Below are 16,288 nucleotides of genomic sequence, written 5' to 3' on the forward strand. Positions count from 1 at the left end.
CCACCTTGTGGATGATAACCATCTAAAAATACCACAAGCCACATCAAGCACTCAGAGCACCCTAGCAGTACACTAGTATGCCATTGTGAACACAGCCCAAGGGCTTTTTATATTCAAATCTGTGTGCAGACATATTATTCTATGTAAATCTTGCTTACGACTGCATGAACTTATCAACAGTCAGTATCATTGTCCTCACTGAAAGGAAAACAATATATATAGAGCAGATAATGTCAAAAATCTGATTAATATCCTTACTAAATAAACAATCTATAGTTCCTTCTCTATCTACACTGGAAACTATCATGACTTTTCTATGTAAATGGACATCCATTCCCAAAAGAATCAGTTACAAAGATGAATAGAAGCTGATAATAATGAATGAATTCCAAAAATTTTGGAATTAAACAGTCCTAAATGTTGCGCCGCATCCCACGCATGTGTCTTTTTGAAAATGCAGAATCAAGGAGAGTCTTAAAAACACATATCTCGAGAGTTTTCTTTTCCTTTCCTCAGCACATCATGATTGTAAAGGCAAAATCGTGTTTTGTGTGAATGGCTCAAGAATTAGCAATCGTAGCTGAAGAGGAACCTGAAACACCCTACACAGGCAGCAGCACCTCACGCCACCTAACTAGGCTCCTATGGAAAGTAGGCAGGGCCAAAAGTCTTTTAACAAAACCACGTTAAGGTGGCAATTTTGAAGGCTTTTCATTTGTATGTGTAGACACATACTCTGCCCATGTTAAGGACTCGGAATTGCTGTGTTTCTATAGTATGTGTAAAGACAGCATTTTAAAACCATGTTAAAACTACAAATTTGAACGGATCTCTCAATCTGCTCACAGATGGCCATGTTTGAACGTGCAATACTTTTTAAAGCAGATTTACTTCTAGATTTACCCACATATCAATCCTTTAGTTTATTGCAGATATTGCAGAAATAGTAAGAGTAATATGCCAACAGTGGACTGAGTACTCAATACTTACATAATGTGTTCACAGTTCTCAAGCATAAAAATACATTTTACTGGGTACATTTTAATTTTAATTGTCTATATTACAGGTACTTTCCTGTACTGAATGAAATAAGCACACTTTCAATAAATTATTCTATCTTAGATGCTTATTCTCATACTGCAATGCATTCTGGACAATTAAATTACAATGCAAATCTAGGTGGACTGCTATCTAGGTTTTAAAACTGAGTTATAAAAAGTTTAGTGGGTGTGTTTTGATATTAAACAATCAAAAGAAATTTAAACTGTACGTCAGTGGCCAGGGAGAGATGAAAGCGCTCAAGTAGATTTAGAGCTGTTCTTGGTCAGGTTGTGGATTCTTTGCTCTATTTTCGGAGATGGATAAGTCGAGGACATTGCAGACTGCCAAAACAACTCTTTGGTAAACAGTCATTGTTTATCTGCCCAGCCCTCCCCAAACAGCACAGAGAAAGAATTTCATTAGTTAAGTTCTACAGACCTGTAATGTCATGATGGCTAACAGTTCTGGTCCTGGAAAAAAGCAGCATAAATTGCTAAAATCAAGTACTCCGACATTATAAATCAAAATTGTCATAAGCCTAAGGCTTTTTTTTTTTCTTTTCATTATCGACTCTGTTCTCAATCCACATGCAAAAGTTCAAATAATATCATCTTTAACACCTGAATATTTTCTCAGATTCTTTTCTTAATAAGATTGCTGATTAGCGACCCCAGCCTGTCCAAATCAATATTAACACTCCCAAATCTCTTCCTTGCACTCTCATCTGGAGTGTTTTCAAACCCATCTCATTGCCTGCCCTACAAGAAATCATTGCTCAATTAAAAACCTACTTTTTGCTCGTTGGATGTCATTCCCTCTCGTATAAAAAAAAAAAAAAAAAAAAACCTGTTTGATACCTTGGGGCCTAGTCTTCTGGCGATTGTCAACAAATCACTTAGTTTGGGTACAATACCAGCAGATCTTAATCATGCTTCGGTGGTTCCATCTCTTAAGAAGCCAAATCTTGACCCTGCTGATCCTTCAAATTGTAGGCCCATTTCTAATCTGCCTTTTCTTTCTAAAATTCTTGAAAAAGTTGTTCAATTCCAGTCTTTTCTGCTTCAAAACTGTATCTATGAAACATTTTAGTCAGATTTTAGAACATTTCACAGCACCGAGTCGGCTTTATTAAAGGTCTTAAATGATATTTATATGGTAACTGAGCAGGGTGATAGTGTAATATTGGTGATGTTAGTTCTTAGATCTGCTGCATTTGACATGATTGATCTTGAGATTCTTATTGCCCATCTCAAGTCCTATGTGGGGATGCTGCCAATCTCCCATGGGGGGTCCCGCAGGGATCTATACTAGCTCCTACCCTTTTTTCTCTATATATGCTCCCATTGGGCTCTATTTTTCCAAAAGCATGGTATATCTTTCATTTCTATGCCGATGACACCCAGATTTATTTGCCCCTTAAACGCTCAAGTAACATCGCCCTTTAATGGAGTGTATGGAGGATGTAAAAATCTGTATGTCATCAAATTTTCTTAATCTAAACGAAAATCATATTCTTTGGTCCCCCAAGTGGCATTCCAACAAAGTTTGTTAACAATCACCATGTCACATTTCAAGCTAAAACTCTTGTTAAAAACTTGGGTGTTCTGCTTGACAGTGAGTTGCAACTTAAACAAGTGAACTCAGTGGTTAGATTCTTTTTTTTAAAATCTCTGCCTTCTTTCCAAAATTAAGTATTTTCTCTGTTTTCAAGATTTTGAAAGGGTAATTCATGTTTTTATATCATCACGGTTAGACTACTGTAACTAATTTTATTGTGGAATGAACACTACTTCCTCGACCCATCTCCAGTTGGTCCAAAATGCGTCAGCAAGACTTTTATTGGGCTTCCGTAAATCAACTCACATTACTCCTGCGTTAGGATCATCACATCAGCTGCCTGTCTGGTTCAGAGTGGAGTTCAAAACCCTAGTTTTTGTTTTTAAGTCCCTAAACAACTTAGAGCTCTTCGATCCGGTAGTCATAGATTGGTCAATGTTCCCTGAGCCAGACTTAAAGAGGTGAATGTGCCTTTGCTGTCACGGGTCCTAAACTCTGGAATTAGTTACCAGTTCATATTAGATCTGCTCCTACAATACAGATTTTTTAATTTTTGCTTAAAATATCATTTTTTCCATTGCTTTTAATGTCCCTTGATGATTAATTTTTGTATTTGACTTCTGTTAGTGTTCTGATTTTCTTTTGATATCTCGTTGATAAATTGCCTTTGATTTTATCTGTGATATTATTTTTCTATTCGTTTTTCTTGCATTTATTTTATTTGATGCTGTAAAGCACATTGGTCAGCTGCTGCTGTTTTAATGGTGCTATGCAAATAAATTAAACTTGAAACGTGAAACTTGGATGCTGATTGGTCAGTAAAGAGTTCCTTAGTTTACATGTCACGGCCAAATCGTCTAAATCAATTTGATTAAAAGAACAGTTCACCCACCTTCAGGCCATCCAAAATGTAGATTTAAATAAATGTAGTTTGTTTCTTCATCAGATTTGGAGAAATGCAGCATTATATCTCTTGCTCACCAATGGATGCTCTGCAGTGAATTGGTGCCGTCGGAATGAGAGTCCAAACAGCTGATAAAAACATCACAATAAACTACAAGTAATCCACATCACTCCAGTCCATCAGTTAACAGTTTATGAATGGAAAAAAGCTGTGTGTTTGTAAAAAAATAAATCCATCAAGAAGTTTTAACTTTAAATCGTTGCTTTTGGCTAAACATGAGTCCATAATCCATAATAACGAAAAAGTCCATCTCCTGTTGTCTTACATCATAATCCACCAACATATTTGTTTAGAGTCGTTTTGGACTGATTTGGCTTGTATATAGTGCTTGATCTGTGCATATTTCTCTGCTGATTCAGACGAGATGACTTTTTCACTGGAGGAAGTGTTATTATGGATTATAAACTCTTTTATTTAGCTGAAAGCAATAGCTTGAAGTTAAAAACACCTTAATGACAGACAAACATGCAGCTTTTCACTTCACAAGATATCAGTTGATTAACTGGAGTCATGTAGATTACTTATGGATTACTGTAATGTTTTTATCAACTGTTTGGACTCTCATTCTGACGGCACCCATTCACTGCAGAGGATCCATTGGTGAGCAAGTCATGTAGTGCTACATTTCTCCAGAGTCATCAACATCTTGAATGACCTGAGGGTGAAAAATTTTTCAGGCATTTCTGTTTCTGTTCAGCCATTCCGAAGGTCATGTGACTTCTGTCAACTTGGTGCACTGTTGACGGGACTACCACAGAAATGGATGACAAGGAAATGCTAAAAATAGTTGAACAGAAGCAATCTATTACCATATTTACCGACTAATCGAGCTTCCTTTGAAAGGAAAGGAAAAAGATGATTCATCTGTTTGTCTTTCACTTCATTTATCTCATAATGGGATTTGCAAAGAGGGAGTCTGATGGATAAAACCAGCCCTCTGAAGCTGATTGTTTTAATATCTCTGATGGAGAGGGAAATACCATCTGTGGCCTGGATCAGTGGTGTCAGGCAGATACTAACAGCAGTAGTGATACTGATAGTGTACTTACAGCCGGAACTAGTGTGTCTGATGCCCATCTAGAGCAAGTGCATTTGTATAGAACTGCACCTGGACTACAAGATATCATCAGACAGACAGATTGAAATCAACTCAGTCTTGATGTCTTTATACTTTCCTCTTGTTCTTGAATAAGGTCTTCTTAGGTGTGCGCTCTGAGAGAGAAAACAGAGTGAGCACAGTGATGTGACAGCAAGAGAAAACACACACTCTTTAATGAATTTCCATGCTTAGACTCCAGATTGCATACTGTCAAATAGTATTTTTAAAAAGTAGCTGACAGTATGCAAGTATATACTGTACAGTATGCTTTTTGTTCTCCTAAGAGCATTGAACTGTTTGAGTCCAGCTGAGCCCTCAGTGTTTTAATCTAGAAACCCGATGGAGACCCTCTGTGCCGCTGACCTTTAAAATCTGTCTTTTCAGTGCTTTACCAAACACAGAAAGTGTCAAAGTGTCCATCTGCAGGTCTGCAGTAACACCAGAGCCTCAGAACCACAAAAACAATGTCATGACTACAGAACAACTGAATTTAAGATACAAGTGGGTCACGTTCACATTAGCATCATAAAACCACATCTAAACACTCCTGTGTAATGAGTTGACTTCCTGTTCTGAATTTCAGTTTTTTATGCATCTTTTTTTTTTTTTTTTTTTTTTTTTTATGAGTGTCAATGTAATTTTTTATTTTAAAGAGTCGGCAGATTTTCACCTTTCAGTATTGCAAGAACTCTAAATAGAGATGCAATAGTAGAGATGCAGATAAATAACTAACCTATATTAAACTTAAAATGATAAAAGACTGAAAGTGGTCATATGATGCTGCGGCACCATGTCGTGGAGAAGCTGTTTTGTGGTGAAAGTGAAAATACTTTGTTTGGTCTTCCAAAAGAGGACACAACTAGAAATCAGTGTTTAAGTTGTATTTACAACACTGTTCCAGAACAGTTCAACCCAAATATTCAGATGTGTGCAGGGCATTTTATGGAGGACTGTTTCCTGATCCTGGGAGGGAAGACTACAATGCCGGTTGTTCTGACTCACAGACTGTAAGTACGTTTACATATGTAAATGCAAATAAATGCAGAGCACGAATTCTGAGTATGGGTCACCATACTTGGCTGTATGTCACGTCACTCACTCACTTAAAGGATTTAGCACTGATGATTCAAACGTGAGTTTTGAGCAGTGTAGAGTAGTGTTGCTTGTTTGTCGTTTCTCCTATCACATATGCAGACATGGTTTTATGTTTACGTTGCGAGATGCAACAGTATAAATCATTATAAAAACAGTATAAATCATTATAATCAGTAATTATGTCCCCACTGGATGCAACAAATGGCTCGTTTGTAATGGGTTTTATTGTTTTTGTCTTGTCGCGTCGTGTTCTGACCGGGACACGTATCACAGTATGGTGAGGGGCGTAACATTTCCGTCAGACGCTTGAGGCATTCGCCAATCACAATGAACTGGATAGCTGGCCAATCAGAGCACACCTCGCTTTTCAGAGCATTGAGCTTTGTAAAAAATTATGCGTTTCAGAAGGCGGGGCATAGAGGAGAAACAATAATCTACATTATGTGGAAAATAATGTGTTTTTTGAACCTTAAATCACAAACACATTTCATTACACCAAATACACAAACTAATGTTATTTTTAGCAGCATCATATGAGACCTTTAACATTTAAAACAACTTATAGTGAACTTAAAACTTGTGTAGCCTTTATAGATATATAGAACGTTTTAAAATTTTACATAACTCATAAAGAGCTTAAAATATATAAAATAATTAATAGAAAATTCAACTTATGAAAAATGTATAAAATAAATTACAACGAACTTAAAACTTACAAATAAACTTATAGAGGACTAAAGATGTATAATAGCTTATTGGGAACTAACTTATAAAATAACGGAAATAGAACTTATGGACAACTTAAAAACTTACAGGAAAATTAAAACTTATAAAATAAATTAAAGAGAGCATATAATGTGTTAAACCACATTTCTCATGGACATAAAGCCCCTTTGCTTCTCAAGTTCTCTTTGAATACTAAAGGTCTCACTAAATAAAAATAAAATAAAAAATAATAATAAAAAAAAGAAACATTCTCAAAGGTCCTCAACACTGGACTCAAAGAGAGCATGCTGTTCATGACACACAGATGTCTGGATCATTCATGAGGCTCGTGGCTGCCCTGAGCGGGACAACCACGCAAACAGCTTTTTATAGCTCCAAAAGGAAATTAAACATGCCATCAGTTTGTGTTTTAGGGAATATCTGTTATAAACCCATTTTTGTGAAAACTAGAGGCAAACAACGATGTATTTATCCACTGCAACATAAGGATGACTATGTCAAATTGCAAAACCCAAATAAGTAGAAGAACAAAAAAGAGATTGAACCAAAAATATATTTGCGCAACAGAAGATTTAGTAATGCTCCAACTATCTGACTGCTTTTATATCTTCTAAGATCCTTCATTTCTTCCAATAAATGCACTAAACTGAAGCCCCTTCAGTGGAAAGCACATCTGCACAGCTAACACCTCATGCACACAGGTGTTGGGCAGCTGCGTCCAGGTGACAGTCTGTCTAATTTACAACATAATCTACAGCCAGAACTTCCTGGAAAACAGAGACTGTTGAGACCCAAATACAGTCACGACACACCAGAGTGAAGAAGAAATTAAACTGCTGATGTCTAAGACCCAGAATGCACCTGTGAGGCGGACCGACATGCAGGAGGACATCTGCTCTAAACCCTCGATAAGAGAGAAGGAGCATGATTATGAGAGAGAGAGAGAGAGAGAGGTGTGAAAAGAAGCAAATATGAAACATGTAAAGAAATATCTTGAAAATAAAATAAAAAGAGTAGAAGCAAAAAGAAAAGCAGTAAAAGAATATATATATATATATATATATATATATATATATATATATATATATATATATATATATATATATGCTGTATATATATAAACTTAAACTTAACATAAAAAAGGAACAAAGCAGATAAAATAAAGCAAAAACTAAAATAGAGAAAATACAATAAGTGAAAAGGCCAAAATTGGTAAAGATAGAAAAAAAAATTAAATAAACCATAAAAAACGAAATAAAAGAAAATGACAAAATTAAAGGTAAAAATGAAAGATATAGGAAAGAGAATAATGGCAATTTTATATATGTGATGTGTCTTGAGTTGTCCACTGCATGCATTCACGGCACAAGAGAGGAAACCATAAGACTTTGGGCCCAAAGTTGAGAAGCTTGGAGGTTTATTGATTTAAACTGGGGAGAAACCCAAGGGTTACAGCAATTCGATGCGATTTTTACAACTTATACTGCTTATACAACTTATACACGGGGTTCAGCTGTCAAACCTCAAGTGTATTTATGACTGATGTGTGTGTTACAGATGTAAAAGACTGCCTGTGTTTCCAGTAATCCTGCACTAACATGGAAGGATAGTGTGTGTGTCTGTGTACAAGTGGTTTGGCACAACATTCCCATTAGTGTCTAATTAAAGTCTGGAAACACAGATGTCTCCGTTCACACGCTTATTGATTAGAGAGCCTGTATAGAAACAGCACACAAACAAACCTGCCATATCTGCTAACTAGAATAGTTAGTCTGGCAGTGAGCAGGTTTATGCTTCTCTGATAACAGATGGATAAACATTAAACTTGCTTCAAAGAGCGGAAAATCTTGGTTTATGCCAAGTCATGTAGAAACGGATCAGGCTACATGTAAAGAATGGAACTGTAATCTTATGTTAGGGTGTGTAGTGTTGAAAACAACATGAAATGGCATATTTGGGATATTCAGCAACATGACTTGATTTGGGAAAAACAAAAAAAAAAACAAAAAAAAAAACATGACTTGATTTTGTACATTGAGAAATGACTGAATGTGTGAAAAGTGGTTGTTACATACCAGGATGGAGTCTCTCTTTGGCTTCTTGTTAGCAATAGTTTGTTCGACCTCAATAACATCAGCTTAAAAAGAAAAGTCGTTTCAGGGGCAAAGTTACTAGATTTGGATGAAACTTTTATTTTTCTTGAAATAATGCATTACAAACATGCATTAAGTTAATTGGATCCATTATGATTTCATGTTGACTTAAAAGAGATGGATGTAAAGAACAGAAATCTTTTGCTAACACTAAATACTACAGCCCAAATCAGAAGACTTTCTGCAGAAAGCTATTGCCAGGACAAAGAAAAACACAAATAAATACTGTCTGCTTGAGTGTAGCTTCAGTAACAAGTGGCAGTTGACTCGATGTTTCCGACAGATGTAGTTAATGGGTCAAATTGACCTGATATGATAAATCACATCTTGAGAGCCACAATGTGCTCTTAAAGACTAAGCATCTGTGAGTGATGTGGAGACATTTGACATGAATATGTATCCCATCTGTGGAAGAGTTTTGGAGTTTCAGGCTGATTTTGATGACGTTACATTGCAGAAAGTCTGTCTAAAATGGGTCCAAATAACCTGCAGCTGCATAAAAGGAATAAATCACCCGATTACAATTCTGACATCATTAATGTACCCTTCCAAATTAGCTTATTAATGAGCCAAATTAGCTAATTAATAAAATTAAAAATTAAAATAAATAATTAAAAAAGGATGTTTGGCACAATGTCAGCACTTCTGTTTTTCACACAGCCAAAGTAGACGTAACAATAATCAGTCAAGAATGTGTTAAAATGACATGGAAGCCCAATTCTACCAATAAATAAAATAATAATAATAATAAATAAATAAATAAAAATATTTAAAAAAAAAAAAAAACATGCTTTGGTAAATCATAACGACATAATTACAAGATTAAAAAATAAAACTGAGATTGAAAAAAAAAAAGTCATAATTATGACGCAAATTGGAATTATGAGATAAACTCAAATTAATGAGATGAAAAGTCAAAATTATGACTTGAAAAGTAAACTTAGATAAAATAATTTACATAAATCTAAATTATGAAATAACAAAATGTTGAAATTATGTCATAGTAATTACAATTCATTAAATGAAAAGTAGAAATTGACTTTGCTGGCTTGACAATTATGAGATAAAAATTTGTAATGACAAAAAGTTATTAGATAAAACATCACAATTATTTATGAATTATGAATTTATTTAATTTATGAGATGAAGTCAAAATTACAACTTTAGTTAATTATGAGATAAAAAGTCATGACACAAAAAAAATCAAATTTTCCCAAAGACAAGTATGATATAAAAAGTTGCAGTTTACCTCCATAATTGAGACTTTTTTTGTTTATAATTATGACTTTTTATCTCATAATTTCAACATGTCATAAATATGGCTTTTTATGTCGTAATACATTTAACATTTAAGTCACTGACATTATAGCATATATCATAACATATCATATATAACAAACATATATTATAACATATTCATGTGACTAATCACAAATTCAATTTATGTTGTTATAATTATGTCTTTTTATGTCAATTTCAACTTATGATGTCATAACTACATCATATGATTTATCAAACAATTTCTTATGTGGTTGAAATGGGCTTCCATAAATTTGCACCTGTTCCTCACACAAAATGATCACATGACTGCTGCAGATGTAGAATATAGTGCACAAGTTGTACTATTTTATGGAGCATTGATGGTGCTTGGAGATTTCAATATTCACTGTGATAACACTGAATACAGAAGCTCAGACATTTATGTCCTTTGGTGTTTACAGAGGACACGATACACTCAGTTTTAACAGACTAGTGAGGAATACATTCATTTCTATTCTGTGTGATACCTAGAGGCCGATTTCACTGCTTCAACACACATCTGCTGCTCCAGAGCGCCTCTATGAGGGAGTCAGTGGACCTGCAGCATCGCCCGTTTCCCTCCAACACACATTTCCATTCAAAGACACAACAAACACACCACCTGCATCCAGCACAAACCCGCATCCAGAGAGAGCTGAAAACAGGTGGAAGTTAGTACTAGCTGATCTTAACCCAGCTAACCTGAGTCTCTTTCATAATGTAATCTCTCCACGACCGCTTCAGAGCAGCTCGGACCCTGACCTGCACCCCCGATGGGCCCGAATTCCACAGAATTACATACTCCCAACAAAAAAGAGATTGTTGTTCAGCTTTGTGATTTCAAAATAAGGATCACAAGGGATCAATCAATGAGCTATACGCTGCAAATAGCCGATGAACACTGGAGCGATTGTCAGCGTTTGTGGTTGTTGAGCGTGTTTCACTGTGGAGGAGGACGGAGCTAAGACTAGAACTATAGCTTAACATTATCATTTATTACTTTCTGGATTTTCATGGGGAATAATTCACCCTCACACTGTTAAAAAATATTTACTTTTTCAGTATTTTTGTAGATTCCCAGTACAACCATCTAAACTTTCTTAAATCACGATGCATTTATTTGAGACGCAGAATGACTTTAAAATAATTAAGTAATTTTCTGTATCAAAAATAAGTGAGTTTATATTTAAAATAGGAAAAATAGGAAAAAAAAAAAAAAAAAAAAAAAAAAAAAAAAAAAAACATGGGAATGCCAATGGGATAGAAAAAAAAAAATCTAAACTTAATATAAAATAAATAAATTATATATATATATATATATTTGTTGACGTGTGTCTGTGTTTTATTTATTTATTTGTGGAAAGCATCTTTCTTGACTCATGAAAGAAAACTAAAGGCTTGACCGAAAAACCTTGGTAATTCACTGTAAAGACTGTACAAGTCTTTGCAACTTATTTATTTTCTATTTAATCTTGTCTAGTTGAACTTACATAATTAAAAAAAAAAAGAAAAAAAAAAGTTGAAACTAAGTTACAATAATGGAAAAACATGTTGCCATGATTTAGTGATCATATCATTATTTTATAACTATATTAAAAGATATATCAGTTTCACAGAGACATAAACTAAATGAAGTGACATAAAGCAAAAATGTCCAAACAAGGCATTATTGTAACACTAAGTCCTAAAAGCCTTGGCAATAACACAATAGTTTTTTTGTGAAAGTGATAACCTCACGTATCCTTGACAGATATATGAACTAAATTAATTGACCTAAAATACAACATTAACAACAAAGTGTTACAATTGCATCATGTGCAAAATATCTTGGTAACAGCATGATAATTTATTTGCAAGTAAAACGTATTTGATTTGTATCTGAAAGATTTACTTTATTGATGTACAACACCAAAAATGAAATATGGTTCAAATGGAAAAAAAAAGGTAAAAAAAAACAAACAAAAAAAAAAACAAACAAACAATAAAACATGGTATTACCATGGTATTGTACAAAAAACTACACCATAGCACTATTTTGTCAATGAAAACATATACATAACCTTATTTACATAGACTAACTAAATTTAGTGACCTAGAATACTGAAAGAGTTCAGCCAAATAAAGGAGCTTGTTAGCAAAACAGAAGCGAGATAATCAGCTTGTGGCTGATCCCTCGCTGACCTCTGTGTCAGGGGTCAGAAACAGTGTCGTGGGCTAGAGGAGGATCTAGATTAGCCACAGGACAAAACAACTCTTAAAGGGATACTCCACCCCAAAATGAAAAGTTTGTCATTAATCACTTACTCCCATGTCGTTCCAGACCCATAAAAGCTTTGTTCATCTTTGGAACACAATTTAAGATATTTTGGATAACATTTGCCAAATAAATAACAGTGTCAAGGTCCATAAAAGGTATAAAAGTCGTCATCAGAATGCTCCATCTGCCATCAGACGTGCAATCTGGGTTATATGAAGCAAGGGGAACACTTTTTGTAAATGAAGAAAACAAAGATAACGACTTTATTCAACAATTCCTGTGTCAACGTTCTCCTCTGTGTCTCTCCATATCACCGTATGCTGCGTATGCTCTTCTGTATCATCTGCACCACAAGGATGCGCTGTTTTCTTTCAAATCAAAGCTAAATACATGTAGAAACAGCGCATCCTTGTGGCGCGGATAACACAAAAGGGCATACGGTGATATGGACCTTGACACTGTTATTTATTTGGCAGTCTATGGGACAGTCACAGGCCTCGCGGTTTTCATCCAAAATATCTTAAATTGTGTTCCGAAGACGAACGAAGCTTTTACAGGTTTGTAACGACATGGAGGTAAGTGATTAATGACACAATTTTCATTTTGGGAAAAAGTATCCCTTTAAAGCAGCATGAGACGTTGCTACAGAGCACAACTGTCAGACTGCAGAAGTAAAAATCTATTTGGTTTGTAAAGCGCTTTTACAATACACATCGTTTCAAAGCAGCTTTACAGAAAATCATTAGTGATTATAATATAATATCTTCATGCCTTATAGTTGCATTCATCAAATTAGAGGTGGGTGATAATATCTACATTTATAGTCAATCTAATATCTAAATTGATATATAGAACTGTGCAATGATATAGTTAACATCTTGCAATGTTATAAACAATTATGCAGCCAAGATTTGAAATACAGCATATACATATTTGCTATATATGAAAGTAAACTTAGATGTACTATAAATCCGACTTTATATATAAAGCTGTATGATATAGTTCAAATTTAGTGACAATATTAACAGTTGAGCGATTGAATTTGCTAGATACTGTAGGATATATCGTTTTACATGTGTATATGTATGCAGATAAGGTTGGATGTACTATATAACCAGCTCTATATAGAGAGCTGTGCAATGATATAAACAATTACAGAGCCGAGATTTGTGATTATATATTACTTTACTTGAGTATACAGTAAAGTGTGCGCGTAAAGTTCAGTTTATTTATATATTCAGCTTAGCTGTGTGAGAATATAGTTTACATTTTGCAACAATATAAACATGGACTATATATGCACAAACACACAGACATATACATACTGTATATACACACACAAATATATTTATATATAAATATATAGAACTGCACAGTAACATTAAGTTTAAATTTAACTATATAAACAATTAAGTGTTTTTGATTTGCTATATAGTTTATAATTATATATACAACTTTATATGTGTAGAGAGAGAGCTGTGCAATTATAGTTTAAATCTTGCAATGAGATATATATATATATATATATATATATATATATATATATATATATATATATATATATATATATATATATATATATATATATATATATATATATACACATACACACACACACACACACACATAATTTTGTATCTTTGCAGTGTTTTTCTTATTTGATGTCAATGCTGTTTTTTTTTTGTTTGTTTGTTTGTTTTTTTACCAATTATGCATTAATTCAAGTGGCAAAAAGCTGCAGGTCCTCTTGATGTTTCACGCATACTGGAAAGCTGCAAACAGAAATAGTGAGAGAAGTGTTAAGCAAATGACTCAAGGTGAAATATATTCACATTATCATTCATTTTAATTCAAAGTTAAAAATGTCTCGTTCACAAAGTTTTTAATGCATAAAATGGGTTTGATACCTTTCCGGTGACGTTCTGCTTTTGGTTGAACAGTCACATCTGCGTCCGGTGTGAGTTTATGAACTTTTGAATTCAGCTCAAGGTCCTGCTTCATTTAGAGGAGACACGTCTGAATGGGTGTGATGGAGGCAGATGCTGGAGTCTGACACCACTCCACCCTCCTCCTCTCGTTTCCTCTCATCAGCATCACTCATCGCCCGGTCGCCATGGCAACACCTCCTACATCCGTGTTTCAGTGAGATGTGTTCATTACAGCCTTAATCTACCTGCCACCGTCTCACTTTCTATCTTTCAGCGTTACCTCTGATCTTCTGCTGCTGTCTGACTGATGAGGCTTGTTTGTGCGCATTACCATGAAAAATATAAAGAAAAGACTATTTCATATGCAACTGCACAGAAACCTTCAAAATAGCTCGACCCTGATGAACAGCTGAAGTCTCCTCTCGTTTATCTGACAGTCATGCATTCTCCAGCCATCAGGGGTTTACTTCACTAAAAGCGCCACAATGTCAGAGTCTCATATTAAAGGCGCAGTCACAAATTTTGCAGCCAAAAGTGGTCATTGTCAAAAGCGGAGTGACGTTTGATATATTTCAAGCTGGTGCACGAATGTTACTTTCGAATGGGACATAGTGCAAAGTATGACGGAATAGTCCCTTCTCAATAAAAGAGCCAATGGCTAATTGGTAAAATCATCGCGTCACTGCAGCTGCTGCTAGAAGCTCTGGTTGCTACAGCAACAGCGTTTTAAGAGACGCGCTTTTAGGACTGCACTGCACTTTTTTTTTTTTACACTATTTAAGCATAAGAAACAACATTTCTAGACCAGTTCGGTGTAAACATCACTGTTACATCACTTTCAGCTGGTGGCAGTAAAACACTTCTGACAAGTGGAGGGAAACGGATAAAATCCATAGAATAAGAGAAAAATATATATTATTGTGGCTTTGGATGTCAAAATTGGAATGCAAGTAGAATACTGTTAAAAATGATGCCATTTGAAGCTAAACACAGACTTTTAAATGGACAGCTGAAACCTGATATGATTACCCTAATTTAAAGCATACATGTTATTTAAAAAATAGGTCTATATAATATTCACATATGCAGTTCATAGGGGACATACTGTATTAGACCTACAGTTACAGCATGAAATAACCAACTATTTAAACATTTACCTATTTTATCTCACAAATCTTTTTTTCTCACAAATGCAAGTTTATATCTCCTAGTTCAGGCTTTGTAACTCAGTTTAACTCCGCAATTGTGAGTTTGTCAATTCTGAGGGGGAAAAAAGCCAGAAGTGTGGGATATAAACTCATGATTCTGAGCCGAGGGGAAGAGAGAGAATGACGAGTTGATTTTTCTTATCAGAGTTGTGAGATATAATCTTGTAAATGTGAGGAAAAAAGTCAGAATTTTGAAATATAAACTCCTAAAAAACTTTTTTTCCTTTTATTCCATGGCTTCCATAGACTGCTACTATTAAACTGTCATTTTCTGCCACCAGATAGGCTCCGCCCACAAAAAAATCATCATCACTGTTTGCAAACACTGCAGAATTATGAGACAGCTGTTGTCAAATTTCATTGGTGACTTCAAATATGAAATTAAATCGTGAATTTGCGTCATCAACTTGTACACGAGCGAAATCTGCATACCAAACTTTTTCACGTGGTTTCCTGCACCTTGTTTTTGACGGGGATTTGAAACTTGAATGTGCGCGATAACATTTTGAACTTGCTTATACTTCATTCACAAATGCAGATTTTTGAAAACCCCTCCTCTTTTCTTATTTTGATAGTGAACTTAAAACGTTTGCCATCCCTCTGTACCCTTTCAATTGAAAAAGCTAATACACAGTAGCCACTTTTTTCAATGTGTTGAGTGCCCTGTGGCTTCTTGCTACCCCTTGCAAAAGCTTATCTTTCATTTCATTTTAATCATTTCATTTTAATAAACTTTCAGTCGACAAACACTCCAAAATAAATAAATACTCATTCTAAGACCTCTGTGTGTTTAGCAGCAGATATCAGGCTGTACAGATGAAGCGTGTTCAAATTCAGCCCGTTAAAGAGGTCAAAACACAACAAGGAGAGGACGGGCCCCTCAGATCATCTTTACTAACAGTGCGCTTAAGAGATCTGTACTCTCGAGGTCCATCTTACGAAGAGAGGTTAAAGGTTGAAC

Source organism: Cyprinus carpio, chromosome A3, assembly GCF_018340385.1.
Source record: "Cyprinus carpio isolate SPL01 chromosome A3, ASM1834038v1, whole genome shotgun sequence".
Classification (NCBI taxonomy): domain Eukaryota; kingdom Metazoa; phylum Chordata; class Actinopteri; order Cypriniformes; family Cyprinidae; genus Cyprinus; species Cyprinus carpio.